General features: G+C 30.3%; 1 protein-coding gene across 1 annotated transcript in view; it reads left to right on the top strand.

The window, feature by feature from the left end:
* The first annotated feature begins 5773 nt into the window (after positions 1-5773).
* LOC123275242 overlaps positions 5774-6828 on the top strand; it is a 48335-nt gene continuing 47280 nt past the window's right edge. Inside the window, exon 1 of the mRNA XM_044743223.1 lies at positions 5774-6132. The gene's annotated coding sequence lies outside the window, so the exon portion shown is untranslated. The remainder of the gene's footprint in view (positions 6133-6828) is intronic.

Raw genomic sequence — 6828 nt, 5'->3', positions numbered from 1 at the left:
ATTTAGAGAGTCAAGTGGCACTAGAAATTTTTTGCTAATGTTTTATTAAATTTAAATTGACAATTATTAATTAAAAAAAAAAAATTTATTCGATAATTTATTATTATTTTAAGTTTTTTAATTGTGAATAATTATTATTAAATAATATTTTATTGAAAGAATACTAAATTTTCCTACACTAAACAAATTTATATAAATATAAGCCATAATGCACGTGAAAATAATTCAATAACAGTAATTTAAATAATTTCATGATTAATATTTCATGCAAGTTGCATCCCAACTGAAAGGTCCTCTAAAAATGCGTGTCTCAACGATAAAGACTACGAAAAAGTCAATATCAATGACGAGTGGGGTTAAAACATTTACACCTGAATCTCTTGAAGAAGTACATGCCTTATACATGAGAATAATCTCTTTCTCTGAGGCGTGCGCGAGGCTCAAGCCGCCGAAGGCCGCGTAGCACTACTTATACTTATATATAATATATATATATATATATATACTTCTATGCCTCTTGGGGTCCCTTGAGTTGGCCCGCGGTTAATTGCCGGCATTTAATGAGCACTCTTTGACGCGCCGCTAACCGCCAGGGTAAAAGCCGAGTAATGGCCAAATGCCAAAGGAGAACTTTGTCCCTCACGCACCTCAAAACCTCTTATCAAGGAAAATATTCAAGCATCCCGCATTACCGGTGTTGCGTTGTTTATGTCATGATTCATTATATTAACATTACACATTACGTAATACTTTTACCCGGAAGAGATCTTTTTCTGCTCTTTATTTTTTTCAATTTACAGAGATTTTTTTTAGAGCAGCTGAATGTAGATTGTCCTTATTTGCAGACTAATATGTTTGTATATGTGCTAAATCCGTGAGATTTATGTTAATTAGTTGTAATTAAATATAATAAAGAGTAAACTTTTAATTCTATGTCTCGCGACTTGTCGGTAGCAATTAAAGATGTACGGCTGTAATCCGTGCAATCGTTTAATAATTAGTCGGCTATAAATTTTTTTTTTACGTTTTTAATTTATTTATTAATTGTGAAATGTTAAATTATACCGAGTAATTTTCGAGAATTTAAATAGTCCAGCTAATAATTATCTTGCAATATAAAAAGTTTAGTTAATTATAAAATTTTTATTTATTATGAAATTAAAAAAAAATAATAAACAGATTTTAATTAAAAAGATTAAAGCTGCAGGATAATAAAAAAAAATTGATGGATCAAAAAAATTTTTTGATAAAAACTAAAGTTAATTTTTTGAGTAGAAAATTTTAATTATTTATAAAAGTAAATTTCTTTTTATTTTTGATAAATTTTTCAATAAATATGATATGTATAATACATTATGTGAAAAAAATTTTTTTTAATAATTTATAATACTTTAAAGTGAATATTAATTTTTAATATTCCATAAAGTCAACCATTGGTATAAAAAATGTAAACTGAAACATTAATACAAGTTAAAAATATATATGATTGTACTTTGTATGTACCTGAAACAACTTAGGTAACCGGACGTTTGTACAAATGCTTAGAGTATACTATAGATCCCTAGTAGAAATGATCAAATTTTTACTCGATTAAATCTAGTATCTGGCTAGCGATCATGTCTAGTAACTGGCTAGTATAATATCCAGTAACTGTCTAGTTACTGGCCAGTTTTATTAGATATCAAATAAAACATGGTGACACTTGTAGATTTGGAGGTTATTTAAAATTAAATATGGATAAGTTTGTTACAATTCAAAATAATAATAATAATATTCAGAAACAGTGTAAATAATTAAACAAAAATTGAGTATTCCAATATAAAAATAATTTGTAATATATTTAAAAAAATGGATGAAATTTAAAAAATTGACATAATAACCGAATTGCGGTTGTGGGCAATAAAAAAAAAATACTCCAGACTGTCATTTAGATGAATTATTAAAAATTTTACGAGGAGTTCTTCCAGATTTGCTAATACGTGCAACAACACTTTTAAAAATAACTATTATTTTTATTATTTTATATTATTAATGTTTTTAGTTTTATATTTAAGAATATAATATAATAAATTAATAACTTATTTCATAGTTCTTAATACTTTTATATACCAGTTAAATGTTAAATTCATAAATAAATTTTATAATTATTCCGTTTATTAATTATTACTATTTTTATTATTACTCTTTTGAATTGTAACAAACTTATCCATAGTTAATTTTAAATAACCTCAAAATCTACAAGTGTCACCATGTTTTATTTGATGTCTAGTACACGGAGAAAAAAATATTGTTAAAATAAGGATACGTATCGTTATTCTGACTATACGCCGTATAGTCAATTTTTTTAGAGATATACGCTGTATAGCCAATTCAGCTATACAGCGGATCATCAAAATGACGATCCATATCATTATTTTAGCGTTACATTTAGTTAATTCAACTACCCTAGTAGAAATGAAATCAAGTTTTTAGCCAGTAACTGGCCAGTTTTACTAGACTTAAACCAGTAACTGGCCAGTGTAATATCAAGCTTCTGTCTAGTAACTGGCCAGTTTTACTAGAGATCTAACAAAACATTATGGCGGCTTTAGTGAAACTGTCAGTTTCGAATTCTGAGGTTATTAGGCGTTATTAAAATTGTCAAATAAATTCAAAATAATGTTTAATAAACGATATGATATAAAAAAGTTTCATTTATGTGTACATTATAAAATAGATAACATCATTAGACTGATAGACTAATAATAAATCTAACAATAGAATAAGAAACTAGTTTTTGTTAATGGGGGATTGGTTTTTAATGACCACAGTCGCAGGTTATATATTGTGTAATTTTTTTCACTGCATCAATTTTTAAATATATACTGGAAATTATTTACACGTTAATAAACACTAATTTTGATTGATTTATACTGTTTTTTAATAATAATAATTACAATAATGATGCGTACTGGTTAACAAAAAAAATAAACAAACATACACACACTAGTAAAGATACACTGTCGGTGTAACTAATGTTTATGACTTAGTTGTAGGTGGCGCGATTTCAAGTTTTTACTCGATATCACTGGCCAGTTACTGGTTTATATCCAGTGAAAACTCGATTATTTCTACTAGGGTATACAGATCCTCACGTTAACGAAATAGTTGCTTGTTTTGACGAAACTACATATATTTACAAGAGCTATTCTCTGTATGCTTTTAAGTCAAACAAATGAATCCTTAAATCAGAAATCCGGATTGTTATTTCAAGGAAACGTCGTTTGAGGATACGTTGGATAGTCATTTTAACAATATTTTTTTTCCGTGTAAAACTGGCTAGTAACTAGATAGTTACTGGATATTATAATAGCCAGTTCCTAGCTTAAGTCTAGTTAAACTAGCCAGTTACTGGCCAGATACTTGATTACATTTCTACTAGGGATAGAGCGTGGTAAAAAATTTGTCCGGGTTGCTTATGAATTCGGCCTCCCACAATCCGAAAAACTACCCCTCTATCGACTTTCATTGACGTACAAGCAATCCCGTGATTAACAATGCAATGTCATGGATCACGGTCACGGTGGATCGCCGAGAAACTTGTGTTGTAGCATGCAGCCACAGATGAGACCACACGCAGGTATAAGGCGATTCAAGAGTACAGAAGCTAGCTTTTATTTTGTAGGTGTTCTGATGTATTTTAGTTAGAGTTTTATCAATGGATGGTGGCTTTTGCTTTTGAGGTACATAGATATACAACTATAACAGAGTATATTTGTATATATATGAAAAAAAGTAGGCATCGAATTAGGCAGATATTGGTAGGTTGCCCCCTCACTAACAATCGATCTATTGACAATTGTGGTCAGTAAATCAAGATGACGGTGCTTTTGTCGGGCAGCATCAAAATGGCGGCATCGCTGCACCGGTCTTTGAAGACAGTGTGTGCCGACGGGTGTTATTGTCATATAAACGATTCGAGTGCTTTACAACATGACGTCGACAAAGCAGTACAAACAATAAAGAGGACAAATAAATTATTCTCAATATATCGTACTATAATGATTTGAATTCAACTTTGGATTATCAAAGAGTTCTTTTTCCGGTTTTTTGTTAATTCGAATTGATTAAACGGAAGTTTTTCGTGGATATCAAAATTTTGGATAAATTCTTCTGATTCTAAAAATTTGAAAAATTGAGAGACTGCGTAGTAAATGAATGGATACACTGGAGAAAAAAATGATTCAATAGAAAAATTCTTGATATGAGAAATTATTTTTGATTCAAGTAAATTTTACTGGATTCGAGAATATCTTCTTTGTATTTAAGACAATGAAACTTTATATTTATTAGTTCAATTAAATTCTACTAAGCTTCTTATCGAAATATGTAAAATTTCATAGAATTGAATGGTCAATTTTGTAAAAAATGATTTTTTTGGAAGAAAAGTTTATACTAGGATGCGTCAAAATTTAATCTTCGAAAGCAACCTTTTAAAATTGAAATTTTGAGTTTCGCTTTTAACAGGAGCTGTATTTGGGCATTTCCTGATATATTTTGGTGTGTCACAATTTATTTGATATTCACAGAATTTTTTAACGGGAGTTTCGTTTGGCCAAATTTTGAAATTTTTAAATTCCAGAAAAATTGCTTCAACAAAACTCCTGTTAAACAATTCGGCTGCCCAATTTTAAAACACAGTAACTGCAAAATTTTTATATCTGATTTTTTTTAGTATTGCAGCATTTCTTATAACTTTTAAACCTTAAGAGCCGGTCCCTATGATTGCAGCTTTTCATTTCTCGTCTAAGCAAAGAAGATTTTCGAAAAAAACGCTCAGCTACGTAGTAGATTTTTTAATTATCTATTTTATAGCTGAGCGTTTTCTTCGAAATTCTCATTTGTTTAAGAGAAAAACATAAAACTGCAATTAGCTTTATCATCACGAGTGCAACAAGGATAGTACCGTTTCTCGCCGTGAGTGCGACGCGAGAAAAAGATGGGATCGGCACTTAATTTCAAGTAATTTTTCTTAAAAATAATAATATTCAAGTATTTTCTATTCATAAATCGAATTTCTTATCAATTTGATCCGCAAACTTTTTTTTTATAAGAAAAATTTTTTTTAATTTTCAAATTGTCAGTTACTGTGTTTTGAAATTGGGAGCCGAATTATGTGAGCATCAAATAAATCCTGATACATTAAAATGTCTCAAGAAATGCCCAAACCTAACTCCTGCTTAAAGCGGAACTCAAAATTCCAATTTTAAAAGGTTGCTTTTAGAGATTAAATTTTGACGCACCCTAGTATATACTGGAAGTAATTTTCTTGAAAACTCAGTACTGTCCTTCTGCAGCTCGTATTAAGTCTGCCATCTATCGTTTCATCTTATTTGATCCAGACAAAAAATAGCCAGATGAAATACATCAAAATCCGAAATAATCAAAAGTTTCCAAAAAACCCGGAATAATTATTTCTAATTACTTTTTCTGAAAAACTAAAAATATTTTTTTCTATCTACTGTTAATTTTAATAAGTTGGGTGATGGTCTGATAGGAACTGTGTCGATATTATCTCTAGCGAGGCACTTACCAAGTGACAATAAAATTGGTATCTTCTACCTACAGCCATCAATATCCATCTCTGCAAGGCTTACCCACAGCCCGTAACCACGCAGTTGATAAAGTAAATCCCTACTCAAATCTCGATATCTACCCAACTCAACCCTGCCATCTTATTGCGGATTTTCAAACTTGAAAATCATCCAGTATCGTTATTGACAGGTCGTAATTCGAATATGGCGCCGAGTGTTTACGACAACTGATCATAGTTAGTCGAAACCGTGCTCGTGTACACTTTACATCGTTCTTCGGTAATTATTTACTCACTTCACTTACAATCTACCGACTTGCAGCCTCCGGAAAATTGATATAAGTACCAAAGTGATCACATAAATCCACAATAATTATTATTTATCGACAATTAATAGTCTCCTGAGTGATTTGTTTGTCTAAATTCGGAGTAAAAGTAAAGCACGTTAGCTGGGGCCAACTTTTTTGACGTTTTTCACGCTAGTGGTTGAAATAAATTATATATAAGAAAAGGATCTGCGATACGATACGTGTCTGTTGAACGTTGAGGTTGGAGTAATCGTAAGTACCTTTAATATTTATAGAAAATAATATAATTAAGTCTTTATAATTTTATGTTACTTTTATGGTAACAATTACAATCAGAATTTATCTATAAAAATATCTGAGATTCAAGTATTTAATTATTTACGGAGCCGCTGAATCAGCTCAGAGTCGGGAATTATCGATCCCTTGTCCTAAATTCAGAGAGGTCAATGGACCTTGTCAGATATTTCATCCCGAAGGATTCACGCGGCCATATTTACACTCTTATTTTTATTAATTAATTGACTGAATAATTTACTATTATTTAATTATAAAATAATATTTTATAAAAATTAAAATCTACCCGACTTATATTTTACACGAAAGCATTTTCTGCCGTTGCATCGCTGCTGATACATAACTTATTTATTCTTATCTTGAGGCCGGTATGATTTCCGATTACGCGAATCATGTTACATAAAGTGCTGCACCTGCAGCAGCTCAAATCACCTTCTATTAGTAGAGTCTACAGTCTACGGTGAGTATCATTTATAATGATGTTTAGTTATATCACATCTTTATCTTATATCCATGCTATGCTGTTGCTGATTAATCTTTTGTTCGAAGTCGATTAAGCCAATTGAGATTGAGCTGAGAGCCTCGGTTTTTATAAATACAGAGATACCCTTATCGATCATCAATTACCTATTAATTATTGTAATGAGACATGCT

This window comes from Cotesia glomerata, linkage group LG1 (genome assembly GCF_020080835.1).
Source record: "Cotesia glomerata isolate CgM1 linkage group LG1, MPM_Cglom_v2.3, whole genome shotgun sequence".
Classification (NCBI taxonomy): Eukaryota; Metazoa; Arthropoda; class Insecta; order Hymenoptera; family Braconidae; genus Cotesia; species Cotesia glomerata.
This window is presented reverse-complemented; position numbering and strand designations above follow the sequence as displayed.